Source organism: Adiantum capillus-veneris, chromosome 17, assembly GCF_014529385.1.
Source record: "Adiantum capillus-veneris isolate H3 chromosome 17, ASM1452938v2, whole genome shotgun sequence".
Lineage (NCBI taxonomy): Eukaryota > Viridiplantae > Streptophyta > Polypodiopsida > Polypodiales > Pteridaceae > Adiantum > Adiantum capillus-veneris.
The window spans coordinates 94868906-94893583 of record NC_140947.1 but is presented as its reverse complement, the minus strand read 5'-3'; positions in this window follow the sequence as shown (position 1 = coordinate 94893583).

Sequence of the window (24678 nt, the reverse complement as noted above, 5' to 3'; positions counted from 1 at the left end):
TCATTCTCATGTTCCCTTCCCCTCTTTCTCTCTCCCTCTCTCTCTCTCTCACACACACACATACACACACACACATAGTGTTTTTGAGAGAGAGAGAGAGAGAGAGAGAGAGAGAGAGAGAGAGAGAGTACAAACAAAAACAAAAACGCGCACACACACATACATAAACAAAGAATGCACACACACATTGAGAGAGAAAAAGAGAGAGAGAGAGCATGCATAAACAAAAAACGCACGCATTGAGAGAGGAAAAGAGAGAGAGAACATGCATAAACAAAAAACGCACACATTGAGAGAGGAAAAGAGAGAGAAAACATGCATACGATCCAAAAAAACGCACACACATTGAGAGAGAAAGAGAGAGAAACAAATTTAACGTCGTAGGAAACTAATTAAAATTAAAAGACCTAAAGATCTAGCCGACGAGGAGTTGAACTCAAGACCTATTATTCAAGAGGGAAATGGCATAATCAATCTATCATACTTGGCATGGGTGATAGAAAGGTTATACCATTTATCTCTTTTTATTGGCACACACATCCACACACGGACACACACAGAAGAAGAAGAGAGTTATAACGTCGTAGGAAACTATCTTAAAAGACGTTAAAGATTAGGTTATATGTAGACTTACATTAAATTAGATTTAGGTTTATTTTTAACTAGATTTACGTTTATTTAAGCTAGATTTAGATTTACGTTATATTAGATTAGATTTAGGTCTCCATAGACTGCGATGCTTGCATGAAGCGGGTGAAGAAAGCCCTCAATGGAATATAGGGTATTGCTGCCTTCACTCATGGTGGGCTCCGTCGATCCAAAAGTACTGGTGAAATGTCTTCAGAAGATAGGGAAGAAGGTGGATCTTCAAGGCGGCAAGAGTCACTACATCCCCGACACAATGACCATCTAGACAACCTCTAGTCATTAGACTTACGTTAAATTAGATTTAGCTTTATTTTTAGTTAGATTTACGTTTATTTAGATTTATGCTTATTTACGTTAGATCGAGTCCACGCAAGAATTACTTACGGTTTAGGATTTAGAGTTAGACGAACAGTGAAAAGATCTACTGTGAAAAGATGTTAAGATGAAGTGAAGTGCTACAGCTAGAGAAGAGGCAAAGGGGTTTTGTCCACGACATGCAGTATCATGTAGACGTGGGTGTGTAGATTTCTTGTACCCACAAATATAGGTATTGACCAATAAAGACGAGATTATAACCCGGTGGTTCTGATCTCCGTGCACCTCTAGCCGTGGTGTGCGGGGATTGGACATGACTAGAGAATGTGAGGTAGAGAGAGAGAGAGAGAGAGAGAGAGAGAGATAAGACGAAGAATGCCAATAGAATATTAAATTTTTTGTCCAGGTTATAAGTTTTTTATCCTCATTATGAGTAGCGACGAGGATGTGGGACCGTCCAACCGAAACACCTATCTCTCAACGAGGGTCTTATGTCCTTGTAATCAATGCAAGCATGCTGTGCGACGGACAAGACGTGTTTCTTTGCAGCACGTTCGCGAATTTGGTGAGTTCGATCCATCTATTATAGATCGAGTTGTTGCCAATTATAACTCGTCGGACTCTGACGCTGGCCAACAAGCAGCAATCTTGCAACCCAATAGACGTGTTCGCAGGCGCTTTGGTCAAGCAGCATATGTGAGGCCACAAGATGTAGCCTCTGACAGCTCGGGGGATGATCATGCAGAGCACATGCATTCCCAACGAGGCAATGTTTGAGTCCGAGATTGATGAAATGATCGAGACGATCATGGATTCAGAAAGGCTTATCTATGATGATATGAAAAGTGAAGCCGATACGCCATTGTATAATGGAGCACGTATGTCTAGATTGAAAGCACTCCTGGTTCTTCTCAACATGCAGGCAAAGTTTGGATGGAGTGACACTAGCGTCATAGCGCTTTTCAGGTGATCTATTACAATTAGTTTACTTTAATAGAACTCTAAATGTATAATGATCTGATAGATTTTTACACGACTGTATCATATTTTTATGTTGTGTAGATTGCTGAAAGAGCACATACTACCAGCTGACAATGTGATGCCACATTCCCGAGATGAAGCAAGAAAGATTTTGCGAAACTTGGGGATGGATTACAATTCTATCCACGCTTGTCCTAATGACTGCATTCTTTTCAGAGGGGAATACATAGACATGGAGAAGTGTCCGAAATGTGATTCCGAAAGATATCGAGTAGATCTCCACGGGACAAAAATTCCACAAAAGGTTTTGCGACATTTTCCTCTGCTTCCTCGCATCAAGCATTTCTTTGAATGTAAGTCCATGGCCGCCCTAGCATCATGGCATGAGGAGAATAAATCTTCGGATGGTGTGCTACGAATTCCTGCAGATTGCGTAGCGTGGAAACATATAGATGGAACATGGTCGGATTTTGCCAGGGAAGCTCGAAATTTGCGCTTAGGCCTGGCTATGGATGGCGTAAATCCATTTGGTCAAAGATCAACATCTTACAGTGTATGGCCCGTTGTCATCGTCAACTACAACATTCCCCCGTGGTTGACTACGAAGAAGGGGCACCTATGGCTAAGCTTGATTGTGCCAGGGCGATATAAAGTGGGGAATATGGATGTGTATCTTCGTCCACTATTGGAAGAGCTACAACAATTGTGGATTGGCATAGAGGTGGTGGATATGAGCCGACACACAGGACGACGGAATGCTTTGATCAGAGGAATTCTAATGTGGACCATGCATGACTATCCCGGGCTAACAGAATGCTCAGCTGATCTATTGACACTCCTCACTCAGACACTGTAAATCTTGTTTTTTCCCATAGTTGATCTATTATCATGTGTATACATGCAGGGCTTCAAACAAGCGGATACAGAGCATGTGTCACATGTGGACCTAGACTGAATGCATGTAGGGCACCCTCACTGAAGAAGCAAATCTACGAAGGTCATCAAGCGTATCTTCCAGAGAATCATGTGTTACGCGACGGCTTTTTGGGAAGAGAGCCACCAAGGATGTCTGCACAAGCATGGTTAGAGCAGAAGGAGATGTGCGATGACGGATTGCCTCCAGGGATGAAGAGACTATCTCTATGGTACGAGTTACCATACTGGCCCCGACTCATGATCAATCACTTGCTCGATCCAATGCACATATTCAAGAATTTGGGTAATCTACTATGGGACCATTTGACCGGCAAGAAAGATACTTTGGGAGCCAGAGTTGACCTTAGAAATGTGGATCGTATGGAGCAATATTGGCCGCAAACAGCGTCTGATGGATCGATAAAACTCTCTAAAGCATCATGAATTTTCACAGGAGCCCAAGAACGCAAAGTAAAAGAGACCATTCGATCTTTGCGGACCCCCACTGGTGTAATGCACTCACTCCGAACGTGTTTTACTAAAGAAGGAAAGCTTACCGGTTTGAAGTCACACGATTGGCATAAAATGTGTCAGGTACGTTCATAGTGGACTTTAATATCATTGCATAAAATGTGGACTTTAATATCATTGCTGCACATACTTTACAGTTTATTTTACCGGTTGCCATTGAGGGATGTTTGTCTCTCGACATCCGTAACACAATCTACAAACTTGCAAAGCTGGTGCAATGGATCTCACAAAAGGAGATCAACGTAGACTCCATACCATTCGCCAAACTAAATGCTGCGGAGCTTGTGTGCATGTTTGAGAAACATTTTCCTACTACAATGCTAACCATTCAGGTGCATCTTCTTGTTCACATAGTTGATGAGGTGGAAATAGCTGGCACAGTTCATTCCAGATGGATGTTCTTCTTAGAGCGTTTCATGAAAACGCTTAATGGATATGTGCGTCAAAAGGCACGTCCGGAGGGTAGCATTGCAGAAGGTTGGTTGGTATCAGAGTCCCTAGTGTACATTGGAGAGTGGCTAGACGGATTTGATAAATCCCGGGACACGCTATGGCGAACCATAGATAATGAGCGCATATCTGGGATTGTCATGTGCAATCTCGGTGTTGAGAAGAAGATGACGGAAGATCTAGAGGCTAAAATCAACCGATTTTGCATGCTTCACAATCCAGTGATGCAAAAGTGGATTTCACAATATGAGGATGCAAAGCAAGAGCGACAAAGGGCACGAATCGAGTGGAGACGGGGAAGACGACCACCGATGCACTATCCAGCGGTTCTGGAGAGCCTACCAACCTTCATGAGCTTAAGATGGTTGCACAACCAATTGAAAAGCGCACAACAATGCGGTGACGAAGTGAGTGAAGAAGAGTGGGAGTACTCTCGGGGTTGCGCGACCAAGGTAAGTTTGCAATGTACGACTAGCAAGTGACTTTATTTATAAACGTTTGAACAGCCACTCATAATCTTTGTTCGTTGTAGTATAAGTCATACACAGCAGCATGGTGTAAAGGTCGACATTTTAGGGTGGAACGAATCGACAAAAAGCGTTTTACTCAAGATTGTGGAATCATGGCAAAATTTGAACAGTCTAGTCGACGACGTTCCTCTGATGCAGATCCTGTGGTGGCGGAACTCACTTACTTCGGCACGCTGCAAGAGATTTTGAGGATCGATTACAGAGGATTTTTTGTCGACTTGTTCGACGTGCAATGGTTCAAGATAATCATGGAGGGTCGCAACGCTACTGTGCGTAGACGAGAGTCTGGTTTTCTTGAGGTGGATTCTACTAAGAAATGGACTGACCTAAGAGACACTTTCGTACTACCCGAGCATTGTGAACAAGTAAGTATGTAAATAGTTAACATCCCCCTTTTACAAGTTATGTGCTTGAAAGCTCTCATGTAAGTTGTGGCTGTGGCAGGTAATATTTCATCCTACAAAGTCTACATCAAACTGGTGGTACGTCATAGAGGTAGCCCCTCGTAGTGCAAGGACGTATGAAGGCTACCATGTGCCAATCACAACGACATCAATGGAGGAGATCAGAGAAGATGCTCAATCAGAAGCCGCTGCGATGGTGCCAGACGAGCATCAAGATGCTACTACTCTATATGGGGTGCATGCAGAGGAGCTACAAAATGAAACAGAGGATATGTGTTTAAACGGAGAGCTCTATATAGATATAGGAAGCTATGCTGAGTTATGCGAGGATGAGAGAGAGATCTCTTAAAGCCACAAATATTGTATTTGAACAATTTTGCTCCGTGTTGTAAAAGCTCTGGCTCTCTAAGTACCTTCCATGGTGTATAACGCTCTTTTCTACTCGCGCTCACATCTTTTGATTGAAAATTCTGAGTTTTCGACTTGCCTCTTCTATCACTCGATTCATTGCGTCATTGTATTTATATGCGTCATTACGTCATTGTATTTAATGGTCTTTGCGTCATTGTCTACTCTATTCATTCAATATTAAGTTTAAATATTCGTGTGTTTAATGCAGGTATGGATGATGAGGAGTTTCTTTCTTCTTTGTCACCGCAGCAGAGACAGTGGTACGTGGAGCGTCATCGCTCTGGCGCATCATCGCGCGTTCCTACTCCATCCGCATCTCGCTCTCTTTCGGAGCATTCGGCGCGCTCCGAAGCTTCGGCGTCGACGAGACGAGCTTCACACTCGTCTAGACACCGGCGCTCTAGTGGTGGCGGTGGCGGTTGTTGTGGGGATTCCACCACCGATGCCTCCACACCGCCTCGTGTTCGACGAGGCTCTTTACCCTCCCCTTCTTTGCCCGCCCCCACACCAGCCACAGCATCGCCATCTATGCCAGGTTTTGCACGGCTGACTGTTCCTAGAAGCTACACACCTCTACCTACTCCGCCAGGAGCCACCCCACTCGACACTCCTCGCTTCGGGGCCCAGACGCCGGTGGAGACACCTGACGTCCGTACCCCCATCGACACGCCGCTCTAGACCCTTGCCGGGACACCCAGGTTCACGCGTCACCGGCCAGAGGGCTTGCCTTACTCCGTCGACATCAGCGGCGGTATCATCATGGATGATGACGGCAAGAAGGTGATCTCGCGCATGCGTGGTCTTTGCTCTCAGCTGTTTAGACACTACATACTAAGCAAATGGAGTGAAGTACCAAGTGATTTAAAAAACAGAGTCATCAGCATACTTCATGATGAGTTTCCCGTTCCAACACGGGATCAACGCTTCAATGAAGACCTGATGAAGATTCGAATGCGCGAATATTGCAAACACAAGCGTTCCGAAGTGCAAAAAGCAATCAAGAATGGGTGGAACAGGCCAGATTGGCTGGCCAAAGAAGATTGGAAGAATGCGAAGAAAGCAGCGCGCGAGAATCCCGACAAGTGGAAGCAACAAAAGGATGCAGCCAGAGCGCGAGAAGAGGCAGGGAGCTCACACCACTTGGGGAGCGGTGGATGGGCATCATTTGAGGCCGATTTTGTAAGTGTTTTCACATTGCTCTTTATGCATGTTCGATAGTTTAGGGTTTATGAGTTTTTTAGTTCTAACATAATGAAATCTTTGTATGTTTTGACAGTGGTCGATGACAGGACGTGATCCCACACTGTACGAGCGCGAGTATGCAGGCAGGAAGGGCTTAAACGCCCTGATGGACATTCTTAGTTCTCGCGGCGGCATGGTTAGTATTAGGGTTTACTCTTTTTTATTTTTTGTATTGTTTTATAAATGTCGTTATATGTTTATACTTACTGAAAGCTGTCTTATTGTCTTTTTTTGCAGAATCCGACAGATACGCCGCTTGGACGCGATGCGACGTCTGACTAGACGACGTCAGTTTAGCTGTAGCTAGATAGCATTAGTTTAGGGTTTCTCATAGCTTATATATCATGAGACGGATTTTATACGTCTTTTTGAACCATGTATATTATTACATTTTTCACCGCAGTTCCTTTTGCCAATCAATTCTTTATGCCTATGATGTTGTACAATTGTCATTATTACATTTGCCAATCAATTCATTTTGCTTATGATGTGTACAATTGTCAATTTTGCAAACAATGCGTCTTGTGGGTGACTATTTTGGGTCTATTATCTACCTTTGCACTTTTTTTAAAAAGTGAATCAAGTACAATATGGTTGATGGGTGGCAGGGCATTCAATGCCCTGCCACCAAAAAAAAATTCTCTCGGGCGTCGCTATAAGCGTCGTTATTTATGGCTCTGTAGCGTCGCTATGAGCGTCGCTATAGTCTTCTGTGTAAACGTCGGTATAGGCGTCGCTATATGCGTCGCTTATAGCGACGCATATAGCGACGCTCGTAGCGACGGTTTTAGCGACGCCGGGGGTTATAAAAACCTAGTGTATTTCCGTCGCTAACAGCGTCACAAGAGCACACAACCTCTTGTAGTGGAGTATATCATATAACAAAAGATCATGTACCAACAGTAGCTCGATAGAATTTGGACGATCATCAACGGCTCGACTGAATCGGAACGATGTGTAACTGCCTTCTGCAGCAAAGTTACATCAGTAACAAATATATGATTGATGAAGAAAAATATAATTCAGAAGTTTTCAATTATGAGAAAAATCAAAAGCAAAAAGTAAAATTTTGATTTTCAAACATATTCGCAGTCCGAGACGATAACCCAAAATCGGTGCAGAATTTAGAGAAACTTCCTTCTGCAAAGTTATAGACCACATCGATTCCGGTCTTCCATAGCGGGTAGTTTCTTCTGCAAAGTTGTAGAACACATCGATTCCGGTCTCTCACGGGGATAGTTTCTGCAAAATCGTTTTCAATAAGCAGAAAAATAAAAAACAAAAAACGGAAATTGCTTTTTATGTATGTACGCAGTCCGCGAACGATAACTCAAAATCGGTGCAGAATTTGAAAACACTTTCTTCTGCAAAGTTTTAGACCACATCGATTCCGGTCTTCTTAGTGCGTAGTTTCTGCAAAATCGTTTTCAATTAGCAAAAAAATCAAAAACAAAAAGCGGAAGTTGCTTTTCAAGTATGTACGCAGTCCACGAACGATAACTCAAAATCGGTGCAGAATTTGAAAACACTTTCTTCTGCAAAGTTGTAGACCACATCGATTCCGGGCTCCTTGGAGGGTAGTTTCTGCAAAATCGTTTCCAATTAGCAGAAAAATCAAAAACAAAAAGCGGAAGTTGCTTTTTAGGTATGTACGGAGTCCGCGAATGATAACTCAAAATCCGTGCAGAATTTGAAAAAACTTCCTTCTGCAAAGTTGTAGACCACATCGATTCTGGTCCCTCTAGTGGGTAGTTTCTGCAAAATCGTTTCCAATTAGCAGAAAAATCAAAAACAAAACGCGGAAGCTGTTTTTCAGGTATGTACGCAGTCCGTGAACGATAACTCAAAATTGGTGTAGAATTTGAAGAAAGTCCTTTTTGCAAAGTTGTAGACCACATTGATTCCGATCCCTCTCGCGGATAGTTTCTGCAAAATCAATTTTGATCAGGAGAAAAATCGAAAACAAAAACGTACTGCTCTGATACCATGTTGAGAGAAGGAGAGAACACAGAAGTAGAACCCCAAAGTGTGTAGAATACACACATGAGATGATGTATATATAGAGGGGACCTGGGTGTCATATATAGAGAAGCCATATATTGAGTAGCTTCACATATAAGCTCAACAGTATATACTATATAAAACAACATTTATCAATGTAGTGATCAATGAATACCATCAAAGTATTAACAAAATATCATCACTATGTTAATAAAAATGAATAAATGATCATGGTATCAATGAAAAGCATCATGATATCACCGAGAATAATCATTGTATCAACGAAACAACATCATGGCATCACCGAGAATAACCATGGTATCAACGAAATATCATCATGGCATCACCGAGAATAACCATGGTATCAACGAAACAACATCATGGTATCACGGAGAATAACCATGGTATCAACAAAACATCATCATGGTATCAATAAAAATCACCATGGAATCAACGAAATATCATCATGGAATCACCGAGAATAACCATGGTATCAACGAAATATCATCATGGCACCACCGAGAATAACCATGGTATCAATGGCATATCATCATGGTATCAACGAAAATCACCATGACCAAAGTATTAACAAAACATCATCATGGTACCATCAAAATCACTATGGTATCAATGAGAAATTATCAATAAAACGAGGTAAACTATATCTCTAAAAGAATAATTATACGAGAATCAATGAGCGAGTATATCATATAACAAAAGATCACGTACCAACAGTAGCTCGATAGAATTTGGACGATCATCAACGGCTCGACTGAATCGGAACGATGTGTAACTGGCTTCTGCAGCAAAGTTACGTCAGTAACAAATATATGATTGATGAAGAAAAATATAATTGAGAAGTTTTCAATTATGAGAAAAATCAAAAGCAAAAAGTAAAATTTTGATTTTCAAACATATTCGCAGTCCGAGACGATAACCCAAAATTGGTGCAGAATTTAGAGAAACTTTCTTCTGCAAAGTTATAGACCACATCGATTCCAATCCCCATTGCGGGTAGTTTCTTTAGCAAAGTTGTAGAACACATCGATTCCGGTCTCTCACGCGGGTAGTTTCTGCAAAATCGTTTTCAATAAGCAGAAAAATAAAAAACAAAAAACGGAAATTGCTTTTTAGGTATGTACGCAGTCCGCGAACGATAACTCAAAATCGGTGCAAAATTTGAAAACACTTTCTTCTGCAAAGTTGTAGACCACATCGATCCGGTCTTTCTGGCAGACAGTTTCTGCAAAATCGTTTTCAATTAGCAGAAAAATCAAAAACAAAAAGCGAAAGTTGCTTTTCAGGTATATATGCAGTCCGCGAACAATAACTCAAAATCGGTGCAGAATTTGAAAAAATTTCCTTCTGCAAAGTTGTAGACCACATTGATTCCGGTCTCTTTAGCGGGTAGTTTCTGCAAAATCGTTTCGCATTATCAGAAAAATCAAAAACAAAACGCGGAAGCTGTTTTTTAGGTATGTACGCAGTCCGTGAACGATAACTCAAAATCGGTGCAGAATTTGAAAAAACTTCCTTCCGCAAAGTTGTAGACCACATCGATTTCAGTCTCTCAGGTGGGTAGTTTCTGCAAAATCATTTTCAATTAGCAGAAAAATAAAAAACAAAATGCGGAAGCTGTTTTTCAGGTATGTACGCAGTCCGTGAACGATAACTTAAAATCGCTGCAGAATTTGAAAAAACTTCCTTCTGCAAAGTTGTAGACCACATCGATTCCGATCCCTCGCTCAAGTAGTTTCTGCAAAATTGATTTTGATCAGGAGAGAAATTGAAAACAAAAACGTACTGCTCTGATACCATGTTGAGAGAGAAGGAGAGAACAAAGAAGTAGAACCCCAAAGTGTGTAGAATACACACATGAGATGATGTATATATAGAGGGGACCTGGGTGCCATATATAGAGAAGCCATATATTGAGTAGCTTCACATATAAGCTCAACACAAGTCACCTTATGAAGCTGAATGAGTTTGCCAAGCCAAATTGGAGGAGAAGCGTGAGCCTTTGGACATGAATTGCACCCAAAACTACCAATTCATTGATGTTGGGGTAGATACAATAATGGTAGGAATAATATCTTCTACTCGCACTCACTCAAACTAGCTCAAGCTTTTCTGTGCACCATGGTGATGGTGTATAGAAAGCTTACTCTCTCTTTACAACCAAGATAGAACTGGCGTATGGTACGCTCAATCTAGTGTGCAATGGTATAGTGATGTCTTTTACAAGGAGAAATGAGTTCTATTTATAGGTTTTAGAAGCCTTGATTAGGATTAAGCCTAATCAATTTTATTAGGAAAGATCAAGGATTATGATTTTTTATGAATTTCAAATGAGAATGGGCCGGGTCTCTCTTATCTCTTTAGTCACATGGATGTGAGCTCAAGTAAGAGAATTATTGATGTGGTGAAAGGAGAGAAGCTTCCATGGGAGTGAGTGAATTTGGTTTACTTGTGCGGTTGCCTACTCCATATGTTGATAGTGTGGGTGCATTTTTACAAGAGAAGTTAGTTGTTAGTGGTAATAATCAATAGAATTGTTAGTGATACATTTACAATGGGTAGGATGAGGTAATTTGATGAAGGAAGAGGGGTGAATTAAAAGAGAATCATTGAGATGGTGAAGCTTTGAAGAAGCTTGAACTCACCCTTGTGTAGATTGTGAAAAAAATGACCGCTGGTCTTCTTCGCTTCTTTACGCCGCCGCCACGGTTGACCACCATGATAAAAAGAGGATTTGTTGATGAAAAATCCTCAATTTGCAGAAGTTATCATGGTTAAGATGCTGAATTTTAGATATTTTTAGGAGAGGTAAATGAAATTGTAACATAGAAGCAATAGAGAGAGACATGGAGAGGGTGTATGTATGTAGAGGTTCATAAAAGAACTATAGGGATGAGAGAGAAGGGTAATGGTGAAGAGGGTAGGAGAAGCCATCGAAATTTCAGGTTTGAGTGAGGGAAGGAGAGGGAGGGATATGTAAGAGTGAGTAGGTGTGTGGAAGGGTGAGAGAAGACTAAGGGCTACTTGTGAGAAAAGTAGGCAGACTGGGGTCCACTCAAAAAATCATAGCTCACCGCTGGTAGCTCCAAAAATCATGACAAAATTTGAGGTGATTATTCAGAGCGTGGGCTACATTTTCTCTTTTGACCACCGCTCCAAATTAGGAGTGGAGATAGATGCCAAAATTCTCATCAAAAAGACTGTTTTTATGCCTGCAAAAGTCTTTTAGTGGCCCCCTCCTTTGTTGAATTTGTACAATGCATCCAAGAGTGAGCCCCTCCTTTGTCGTATTATAATACAAAGCATCCAAGTTTCCCTTGACCCATGCATGGAGGAGGATTATTGGTGAATAAAGAAATATATACATGGTGGGACCAGTGTATGGACTATTCATGGACTTTAGCTCAATGAGCACATGGTGTTAGAATAATGAGTAAAAATAATAATAAAAATATGGAGGAGTTATGGATATGGAAAGATATTGGAATCATATGATATGGTCCCTCCTTGAATTATTTTGGGTGAAAGAGGAAAATGTATGCAAGTAAATAATATAATAAACGTAACCAATGAGTAGAAATCAATTTTTTGTTTTCACAAGGGTGAGGATGAAAATGTGGGAGTGATTTGTATAAAGGAAAAATATGAGGTTAGAGTATGTACATATTGGCAAAAAATATAATTATGGTGTAAGAGGATGAAAGAAGGTGTACATAGGTTTAATAAAACACACACCTAAGTAGAAATATTTAAATAATTATAAAAAATCCCTATATTTAGGCCATATATACAATGAAATATTTACACACAAAGAGGCCATAGTATACTTTTATTTTTTTTATTTTTTTGGCTCAACTAGCCCAGTGACTAGCTAGCTGAGGGTTTTTAAGAAGATATGGGAAAAGCCCCCTAACTCACACACGCCTATGTACAGTGAAATGGTAGGGATAGCCATAGTGTTTGGGTGATTTTGGTAGGGTGGGATAACTCACTATGGCAATTACGAAGAGCCGAAAAACGGCTATCATTAGCCCTCCCCCAGGATGATGGTATATTCATGTACCGTCATAGAGCATCTTTTTGAAAGAGAGTGCTTCAGAGTCCTTGACAAGATCTTCATTGTTTGGCCCCTCGGCATTTTGACTAGAGTTACATTGGTACTTCATGTAACAATACTTACATGAGACAGCTGCCCTTTGACAGATCTTTGGTAGATCCTTTGGTAGAATTCGACTCAAATAAGGCTTCAAGCGATACCCGTTTATCTTCCTGGAGTGCTCTTTCCCATTCAAGTCCATAAGTTGATAGTAACTTGAATTGAAAGCCTTCTTAACTATGTATGGCCCCTGCCATCTAGTTTCAAATTTGGCTTCGAAACGATTGTCAAGTCGATTGTCATACCTTAGCACAAGCTCTCCTTCCTTGATGCCTTTGTCCTTCAGTTTCTTGTCGAGCTTTTCTTTTGCTTGTGTGGATTTCCTCTTGTAACACTCGTAAGCTGCTTCTCTTTTCCACTCAAGCTCCACTAACGTAAGAAGTCGATGCATCCATACCTCTTGATCATCTTGTGCACCTTTGCCATGAAGCCGCATTGTTGGAATGTTGAGCTCGATATGCTGTAAAGCCTCTTGACCATAGACCAAGTGAAATGGTGTGAACTCCGTGGCTTCCCTATATGTGGTTCGATATGCCCACAAGGCACCATCCAAGAAGTCATCCCATAATTTTGTCTTGTTTTGCACCATCTTTCTAATGATTCCTGCAATGACACCATTAGCCTTCTCCACCAAACCAATTGCCTGTGGGTAGTATGGTGTGCTATGACGATGTAGAATGTAAAGCTCTTCACAAACTTCTGTGAGCAAGCCCTTCCTAAACCCTGGACCATTATCAGAAACAATCTCCAAAGGTGTGCCAAATCTGCAACAAAGGTGATTGTACACAAACTTGCTAACTGTTCTCTCATTCACTCTTGCCACACTTTGAGCTTCCACCCACCTAGTCATATAGTCTACAGCCACTAGAATGTAGAGTTTACCATTTTTTGTCCTAGGCAGAGGACCCATAGCATCAATGCCCCACTTTTCAAAGGGTCCATTTGCAAGCACTATTTGCCTCGGGCCATGCACCAACCTTCTATTTCCATTTATCTGACAATTGTGACAGCTTTTACACCAATGTTGAACATCCACATGCATGCAAGCTTGGCCAAACATACCCTGCAAAAAAAATCTTCTTCACCGTTGATTCTTGGGCAAAATGACCACCACATGCCTCTTCATGCAAACCTTTTAGAATGGCTGGAATTTCCTCGATAGTTGGTACTCTTCTGCAGACTTGATCCTTCCCTCTTTGATAGAGGGAGCCTTCTAGGAACAGATAGAAACTTGCCTTCTTCACGAGTCTCCTCTTCTGAGCCTTCGTGAAGTCTTGTGGAAACTCACTCTCCAAAATGTAGCCAATAATGGGAGCCAATGACTCCAATCCCTGGTATCTCGGTTGCTTGACAGCTGCATGCTGCCACCATGATGACCTGCACTTCTCTCTCAACACATGTAACTGCTTGTTGGCAAGTAAATCGGCATCTTCATTTTGTTTCCTCGGAATATGATATAGTTGCACTTCTTCAAACTGATTAAACATCCTACGAATGGCATGAACTTTTGTCCTTAAGCTTTCATTCTTGCATGCCCAAATGCCTAAAATCTGTTTAACAATGAGAATTGCATCTCCCTTTACCATGAGATGTTTTATCCCTTGGCCAATGCACATCTTCAAACCATGAAGTAGTGTGTCGTATTCTGCTTCATTGTTGCTGGTTGAACCTGGTAGATTGACCTTCTCTTTCATGACCACCTCTCCACTTGGGTTGAGCAACACTAGCCCTCCCCCTGCTTTCCCTGTGGCTCGTCGAAAAGCTCCATCAAAGAACAAGGTAAAAGCATTGGGAATACTTTTTGGTGGTGGCAATGGTAGGGTCTTTACTTGAGGCACCTTAATTTCCTTCTCATGTACCCTATAAGTGAGAATCCCTGCCAATTGTGCACGCACACTATCTTCTACCTTGAAAGAGTATTGGAACTCTTGCAACTCCATAATCCACTTTGAGATCCTAGTACTAAGATTCATTTGAGATGACACCCAAGGGAACAAATTTTCTGCAGTGAGAATTACAAAAGGTTTTGGTAGCAGGTAGGATCTAAACTTTCTCACCGCAAACATGAGAGAAAGAATCATGAGTTCTGCTTCTGTGTAGTCTCTCTCCAAAGCATTCATGACCCTACTAGCAAAGTAGATGGGTCGCATCCTTGTACTGTGGGGATCTTGTTGTAGCAACACAGCACCAATTGTTTCCCTTCCAACACTAGAGCTAACAAAGAATGTGTACTCCCAACAAGGAGGCATGAGTGTTGATAGCTCTGACAAAATGACTTTAATGTTACAAAAATACTCTTCAAGCTCATCAGACCATGCAAATTCTACTTGTTGTGTCAACTTTTGCAAAGGATGAAGCAACTCCGAGGCTAAGTGAATGAAGCGTGACATATACTTCACCTTCTGAATGAAAGAGATGACCTCCTTAAGACTCTTCGGTGATGGGAGCTCAATAAGAGCCTTTGCCTTTGAAGAATCCACCTCAATGCCTTTATAGGAAACCTTGTGACCGAGCAAGATCACTTCATCCTCACCTATGTGGCACTTGTCGGGGTTGAGTTGACCTCCCATGTCGTAGAGCTTCTTTAAAGCTTCTTCTACCCTTTGTAGATGCAATGATTTTGAGCTATAAATACAGAAATCATCAATGAACACCCTAATCGACTTTCCAAAGAATGCTTGAAACACCATGTTCATGAAACGTTGGAATGTTGCAGGAGCATTTGTCAGACCAAATGGCATGACTCTAAAAGCATAACAACCCCAAGGAGTGATAAAGGTTGTTTTCAATTGATCTTCCAATGCGATACCTATTTGAAAGTAGCTTGAGTAGCCATCACACACAGTGTACTTCTCATGACGAGCTACCTCATTTAGTATCTCATCCTGAAATGGGAGGGGAAAGTGATCTCTTTTTGTTGCCTCATTAAGTGGACGGTAATCCACCCACACCCCCTACTTTCCGTTTTTCTTAGGAGTGACAACAACGGGAGATACCCACTCTGAATTCTCCACTGGATAAATGAAACCTGCTACTAGAAGCTTTCTTACCTTCTTGAGTAAAGCCTGCTCCTTGATGACTCCTAGCCTTCGTAGCTTCTGAGCCTTAGGTGTGGCCTCTAGCTTCAACTCAATTTTGTGTTGAACATCATCTACTCCACGCACATCGGTGTAGTTTTTAGCAAAAAGCCTAGGAAATTTCCTTAGCACACATTTGAACTCCTCTCTTTCATCCTTTGTAAGTGTTGTAGATAGCATACCTTCTAGCATTCTTTCATCTTCCACTTTTTGGTTCTCTTGGGAACCTACCTCCTCCAAACCTTGACAAGAGGTCTCTTGGTTGGTTGGCTTAAACCTTACCCCCATGACTTCGATGGAAGACTCCTCTTCAGTAATGCTGCCGCTACTTTCTTCTTCTGAAGTGTTATCGGTCCAACCTTCTTCCGTCTCACTTTGAGATGATTCTTCATGGAGATCCTCTTGGCGTTGCTCCTTCATGTCAAAGACAACCTTCTTATGATTGTCGTTCCTGCAAATTAGCTTTCCACTCTCCCAATCCTGCAAAGCTCACATTTTCATTAGCCATGGTCTCCCTTGGATAAATGGGTAACCATTTCCTTTGGTAGACATGACATAGAAATCCACTGCCTTCTTAATGCCAAAGGCCTCCATAAAAGCATTTTTACAAATGCCTACGCACCTAGCCTTGCTATTGTTTGCCATCTTGACCTTAATTTCAGGTGTCTCATGGATGTGCATGCCTAGTTTTTGCATGAGTCCCTCTGTCATGATGCAAATTTGTGCACCCCCATCCACTAGACCTTTCCTAACCAATCTTTCTTTTATGTAACAATCTAGCACAGGTGTAATGTCCTCATTCATTTCAGCTTGTGCAATTTTTACAACAGGCACACTCTCTTTTACCTTTCTCCTAGTGCTAACTGCCCTTGTTAAATCCCTCCTAACTTGTGGACATAATGCAAGAAATTGAGGCCATGAGATATCAGGCCCCTTACCTCTCATGTCTTCCAACAGGTTGTATGGAGCCATTCCATGTCCAAGAGGAAAGTCTTGGAGGTTGATACGACGTCGAGTCCTCTTAGCTTCCTTGGTCTCCTTTGCCTTCTTTTCTCGTCCATGGTCACTTTGTGATGTAACTCCTTCTTTCTCCTTATCTTTCCCTCGGCCACGCTTAATGCCATTTGCTTCCATGTCAACCTCTCTTGAATTTTTCACCTCTACCACATGCACGTTTGGGTCTGGCAAAGGTGGAACTCCTTCCACTCCTTGTGGAGGTGGTCTTGCTCCATTTGGCCTTTGTATAAGCCGTGGTTGCTGACTAGTTCCTTCACCTGCATTCATCACTGGGTAATTCAAGCTAGGTCTCCGTGGCTCCCCACGGGGCCAAGGACAATTATACATGCCATGTCCAGACTCATCGCAATTCCAACATTGCAAGACTCTCCTAGGTCGCGGGTAGTTTCTGCAGAATCGTTTTCAATCAGGAAAAAAATCGAGAACAAAAATGCAGTGCTCTGATACCATGTTGAGAGAGAAAGAGAGAGCAAAGAAATAGAACCCCAAAGTGTGTAGAATACACACATGAGATTATGTATATATAGAGGGGACCTGGGTGCCATATATAGAGAAGCCATATATTGAGTAGCTTCACATATAAGCTCAACACAAATGGCTCTGGATGCATCTCTCTATTGTTGAAATCTCTCTACATTGTCTTTGTGTCTCTCATGCAATCCCCGCCTATTTTTCTGCGTTCAACCATGTCGTCTTTGGATTGCCGGCATTGTACCTGTCTCTCACCTCTTACCGACGGTGTGACATTGTGGCCTTCACCAACCTCAAAATCAAAGGATTCGAGACTGGATTGTACCCTCTGCCAGCCTATACTCTCTGTGAATGGCCTGGGCAATTTAATTTTTTCTTTCAAGATAAAGATTATCCCAAACCTCCATCACAGAGTGACCAAACCAAATTGTACAGAGCTGTCGAATCCTCTATCGCATGGCCTTTCCGACCCTATCCGCCACAACAACCGAATCCCTGCTCTTGTATACCTTGCTAGGATCATGCTCCTGTAATCCCCAAGGTGTACATGTTGTGCCAATCGATCAACTATCTACTGAAGAGAGTGGTGGACGCTCTCTCGATGTTGTGGATGCATCTGTAGAACCTCTACCACAGCAACCACCACTTCCAAAATGATGAACCACCCATCGGTGTAGGGGGCACACGAGTCCTAGGCATAGGAGACACACTCAACTGAGGTGTAGGGACCACACTAGTCCCCGGCGTACGATCGACTGTAGTAGGTCTAGAGGGACCTGCTGCCCAAAGGTGCTGTGTCATCACGATCTTCTTTGGTGTGAACTAAGACAAAAACGAGCCCATCTACTCGTGTGAAATTCCGGTCGGAGTGACAGGAAAACTAAAACTAGGAGAGTATGGTTCATCATCATCGTCCATGGGTAATCATACACAAATAAAACCCACAAAATACGTTAGTTTACAGAGGAAACGCTTAATCAATACAGATAACAAATAAATGAAGCTGCAACACATAATGAATCTAAACTGTATTGTAGACTACTTAGAAGAGTTCCTAGCAAAAATCATTAGTAAATCTCTCATCTTCTATAAAAGGTGATGCCCAAAATTTGTCTCTCTCAATCTCTACTTCTGCATCTTTGTCATCGAACTCTATTTCTTTGTTGCTCTCTGCATCAACTTCAGTTGACACCTCATCTCTTGGTTTAGACAATTGCTCACTACTCACATCCACCTCAAAATCTAAACTTAAAGTTTCCGTCGATCCTGTGCTTTATTCATGAATCACCTCTTCAACCTCAATGTCCAATCCTTCACACACTTGCTTGCTCCATGGAGCAACTTGAACGACACAGAGCTAGCAGGGTTTAGACAAATCATTCTCATCATTTTCTGTCAATAGTGGATCGTGTGTGAACACAACTTGTTCACAATGCTGCGCAAGTAGGAATGTATCTTGTCTGTCTATCCACACTCGCCTAGAGTTCACTTGAATCAATCCACTCTTGTCTTTACGCACAATTTCATTAGGCTGTTGGTAATAACTTTGAACCACTTGACATCAAAGATAAACATATCAAACTTTCTAAAGCTAATCTTCAAGATGTCTTAGATGTAGCCAAAGTATTCAAGTTGGCTAGTCTTTGTGTTCTCATCCATGGCACTACTCCTACTTTTTTGGACGAAGCTTGCCCTAACACCACTATCAAAAGTGACCCTTTGTTTGTCGATCGGTTGCACTCTGAAGTGTTTCCCATGCGACCACAAAGCTCCATATATGTGATACTGCAGCCACAAAATTGAACCGGACTAAACAACTTATTAAAGCAATGTGATCATGTGGAGCTCAAAAAGGAAGTTGTGAAAATATACATGCCAATTGCAACCCCTTGACATCTCCTCTTCCTCTTCATTAATCAACACTCCATTCCTCTTTTCCTGTGATGGTTGCTCTTGAATTGCAAGCGATCTATCAAGCATGGTTTTACATATGATCTCCCCCACATTCTTGAAAATGTGCATTGGGTCAAGAAAATGATTAATTAGCAATTCACTCCAGTATGGGAGTTCATGGAAAATAGAAAATCTTTTCATTCCAGTGGCATCCAATCTCCCCTCTCCAGCCACATGTTTTTCCAATCGCTCGCTTCCATGGATGCATGTCATGTTTGCATATGTTTGGTCCACTAGCTCATGTCCTTCAGGCACAAATCTACCATGCTCCTTGTAAATTGTCTTGCTTAGATAAGTTCCTTTGAAACCCTCACAAATCTACCATGTGTGTGAGGGTTTCAAAGGAACTTATCTAAGCACTCACGAAAGCCTAGCCAATCGTGCATGGTCCACATGAGAATTGCCTTGCACATGTACATTCTGTCGTCCGATTGTTGGGACGTATCAACCACATTGATTCCTGTCCACAAGATTTGGAGCTCTTCTATAAGTGGTACCAGATAGACATCATTGTTCTTTGCTTTGTACTTTCCTGGGATGATCAACGGCAACAACAGATGGCCCTTCTTGATAGCTAGCCATGGTGGAAGATTATATTTACCACACAAATAGGCCACGTGCTCCATGAAGAACTCCGTAATCCGAATGGGTTTACTCCGTCCATTTCCATACCAAAGCAGATACATCAAGGCTCGTTCTTAAATGTAATCCAACTTTTATCTATGTGCTTCCATGCACAGAGTGAGCAGGTACCCGCATCACATCATCTATCGATCTAGTATTTGAGTGCCATGTCATCAAAGTGGATATGGACTTGCACTTGAACATGTTCTCTATTCTTGGAATGTTAGAAAGCGTAAGAAGGACCTTTGCATGGATAAAATTTTCCTTGTGTGTCCTCCCTGTACCTGTTTGATCCACAATTGGACACTGTTCCAAATTTGCATACTCATTGAGAAAAAGTATACAATCATTAGGACATGCATGTATTTTGTGATAATTCAAGTCCAAATTAGTAAGAAGATTTTTAGCTGCTGGACGGGTTAGGGGGCATGTGATTCCCTTATGGCAAGATTTGCTCATTGAGCAACCTGTCATTACATGAACAAGTCAGCCCCTTGACCACATTATTGAACTGTAATTGGCACTTTATCATGCTTAGGATACAATGTATTTACCTGAAAAGCTCTATGAGACTGAGTGTGTAGACCAACCGTAGACAGGCTGCAAACTAAGCATTGCCAATTATGCGGTAACTAAGATTTTTACACCACTGTAAAGCGGCATGCCTGCAAGACTTTGCATCGTTTTGTCCTATTTATCGTAGCTTAATTCCGTCGATATGAATGGGGATGACTGAGGTTGGTTCGCATATTGCTTTCAATGTAGTCGTTTTCTATGTTTTCATTGATGGGATCCATGTCAAAGAACGCGTCCCACATTTGCTCCATCTCTACTTCTTGAAATGCCACATCAGGTATTGGTTGGGAGGACTCAGTCGATGGCTGCTCGTTTGAAAATCGTGTTCTCTGGGATGAAGTTGGAGCAATATCTACTTGTGGAGTTTGACCTTCAGTCTCTAGACCATGAGATCGATAATGTAGGTCTTGTAGTTGCTCAATGGAAAGAGACTGTGATTGTGTATGTGTTGGTCACATATTTTTTGTTTTCAAAAGATCTGATGCTTGCAATGCGCACAAGGACATGCTATCCTATCGTCCATACTTTATCTACCAATGATGCAAAAAATAATTTAAAACACTCTAGTTGTTACATCTACACACTACTAAGTACATGACAATACATGACAACCTCACATTCTCTGCCAGGCCGGATCCCTGCACATCTTGGTATAGAGGTGCATAGAGATTAGGACCATAGGGTAATAATCTCGTCTTTATTGGTCAATGACTATATATTAAGGTTCTTGAAGTCCTGTGCACTTGGGAAGTCGGATTGCGTTTTTTCAACTATTTGTTGCTAGCCCTAACAAACTCACATCCTCTAGCCAGGGACCGATCCCCACACACCTCGTCTATGTGAGGTGCACAGAGATAAGGACCACAAGGAAGACCATATTAGGTATTTTGGTAAAAATCTCACATTATGGGAATCTCCAAATCGACCGAATTCATGTAATTTGGGAATTTTCCACTTAAAGTGGGAAAAATTGAGGTGTGTGGCTAGTAAATAAAGTGAAAATCTCATAGGATTGTGGTGTTGATAAACACCAAAAGTCAAGAGGATGTACAACACATGGATTTGAATAATAACTATAAATTACATAAAACAAAGGAAGATACAAAAAAGATTTTGTTTACAAATTGACTAGTATAGTCACAATAGAAGCTCCACATAATTCTACTCCACATTTGATACCATATCTGAACTTTGATCCAAGTGTGGCTGATGTGCACGAGTGAGGCCTTCTTTGGCTTTTAGAGCATGTCTTTCTGGAATCTTTATTCTAGAAAATGGTCCTTCTTTGTTGGGTCTCCAGGACCAAACAATTGCATCTATAGTTTCCCACACTTGTGGGTCCTTATAGTTGACAGCCCAATAACCCTTCCAACAATTACTGTAAGCTTGAGTATCTGTCATCCCACTTTTTTCGCGCAAGGTGCCCAATATTGAATCAAGAGTTTTCTGTAGTTTGGTGATGTAGGCTCATTATCAATGTCAGATAAAGCCATTGCAAGCCACACTGGATAGATTTCTGTGTCACTCGGAACAAGCATAAGAAAGTCACCTTGGTGCACATCAGACATAGGGTCAAACTCTTCCCTTGGCCTATCTCGTTGAGGCCCACAAAAATGATCGTTCAACTCTTCAAGGCCTAGGAATCTTTCTGCTCCTTGTTGCAAATTCATTGTAGTGCTTTGTAGGTGAGAATATTCTTGAGTTTTTGGCCAAAACATTTCATACAAGACTCCCTCTGATATGATTGCTTTTCCAATCTCTTCAATTACCTTACTCCAATAATCTATCACGGGTCTATAATATCGCGGAATACTTGAACCATTCCCTAAATTTTTCCAAAATTTTATATAGTTCTTTAGCCCCAAAATGACTTCTTCGTGGGCCTTGACATACTCCGCCATTTGTACTAGAGGTGGATCTCCATGTGGTAACATTGGCTTGCCTTCTGTGTCTGTTTTCCAAGGCGAATACTTCCACTCCAACTTGATACACCTACATGTGCCTTATATTGCATCATTGGTGTCTCATCCTGCATAAAGAACCTGAACTGAAGCGGTTTGGAATGTCCAACAAGTATGTCTTGTCCATCACAAAGATAGCCATCACAATATTGCTTGAAATCGGGGATCTTTGTGAGAAAAAATGGAGCTGGAGATGAAGATGAGCTGTTTCGTATGTATCCATCAAATGTGGCAAAGTATAGGTTTGTGTAACTCTCAACTTCTCTGAAAACCTACTAAACATGGCGTCTATGTCCTCATGTGTATGCCCAACCATTAAAAATCCCAGCTGGATGGTTTTGAAAACACCCCTTGCAACAAGCATTGACAAATAGGCAAATAAGTATCGATTTTTGTTTTCCCCTGCACAATTATCCAATTGTAGCAACAAGTTCTCTGGCAATCTGCGAAATGTTGACCCCAATTCCTCTTCTGCAATTTCTGACGACTGCACAATGGGCTCTTTTCCATCACTCAAGTTATGGTAGTCCAAAGCATCCCTTGAGTTCAAAGCATGTAGTAGTGAAATATTGCTCCTTGGAAGTCCATTTGTTACTAGATCACCAAGAGGATGCTTATCTATCCTCTCGAGGTTATGTAAACAATTAGCAATTGAGCCAATTGTAAGATTTGGATCAGCTGGCCACAAACCATTCAAGACAAAGTGTCCGTAATGACCTTCTCCATGTCCATGAGTGATCATGCCAATCAATGCCACCTGCAGATTATATCCTGAATCCACACCCTTGGGAACAATGCGTAATCTAGGAATGGCAGTCTTCTTTTGATCCATCTTATCATGGATTATGCATACATATTTTTGTGGTTGAGTTTCTGAATACGTGCGCCATGCATAATATAGGCTTCTGCAACTCTTTTGTTGTGCCATGTGAACTTCTCTCTCCCTCAAGAGAAGAGCTCTCTCTTCAAGAGAAGGTTTAGCTTCTAACCTTGCCTTGATTGAGCTACAAATATTGCACTTAGAGAACTCACTCGTCTTTGTTAAAGTGACATGTGGGTACTCTTTGTTCCAAATTCTACCAAAAGAAGATTGGGATAGCTTCTTCTCATAGCCCATTTGGTCAAGTGTCGTGTTGATTTCACATAAAATATCCACTTGTTTGTATGTTGATGGAATCACCAATTGAGTCTCTCTTGAGCCATCTAGCAGTGTTCTACTTCTATGTGGCATCTTCTCAGAGTTGTTTTCCACAAACTCATTTAGTAGTGCTCTTGCTAAACTAGTATGTTGAAGTCCCCTTCTCAATGTACATGTGTTCCCATGTACATATTGGCGCACACCATTTTCAAAGTTCTCCTTGTATCGATAAAATGATGTCTTTGGTATTCCATGTAGCTCATACCATGCTCTACAACAAACAATAGAGCCATTTAGCCTGAATTGGTATCGTGACTTCTCATCTTTCTGATAACATATAGAAAGAACATCATAAACATAATTAGTGCGTGATTTTTGAGACTCTCCCCAAAATTGTTGTCGTAACCTTGTCACCATATCACGATCTGCAAATTGGCAGCATTTTTGTGCACAACAATCAATGCATGATACCCTTTGAATTGATTTGTTTGAAAGGTAAAAAGTCGAAGCTGGTGCTGCTTTTGATTTTTGAGTCCTGTTCATGAAAGTGTATCGTCTCTTCCTTGACAACTGGACAACATTACTCCCATCAAGTTTTTTTCCAACATTGCCATCGTTGGATACATCCTCATATGTAGCATGCATGCCATCAACAGGAACAAAGCGTTGTAATGGGCTCCCATTCAACATTGTTGTCTGCTTGATGGGCCACTTTAGCAAAGTGATGCTACCCACTTCAACCACATCATCAATGCTTGCATTTTCTCTTTCAATACCCACACCCACACAATCAGGACCAAGTTCCTGAAAGTTGACATAATCATGTGGAAATACATATAAGATGGTCCCTTCATTCATGGTTTGCATCATTGTGTCATCTTTTAAAAGGACCCTCTGATTTCTCCAAGACTCTCGAATCATTGCTTCAAATTCTGGGCTTGTCATAGGTATTGCATCTGTAACTAGAGGATCAGAATGATCATGTTCTTCATCACCATTGTAGCTTTCGTGTGGATCAATTAAGTTCCCATTTAATACAAAAGATTGCAAAAGAAGCTTTGACCATCGAACAACACTCCATAATGAGCCTTGGAGAGATGAAGTATCCATTGTAGGAAAAGGTAGGACCACATCCTTCAAGCATTCCTCCACTAGTATGGAGACATTTCCCAGCCCTATCTTTGTACCACCACAAGTGGAATCTGGATCTGTTCTACACACACAACCAATACCAACGATTTCATTGTCAAGTATCATAT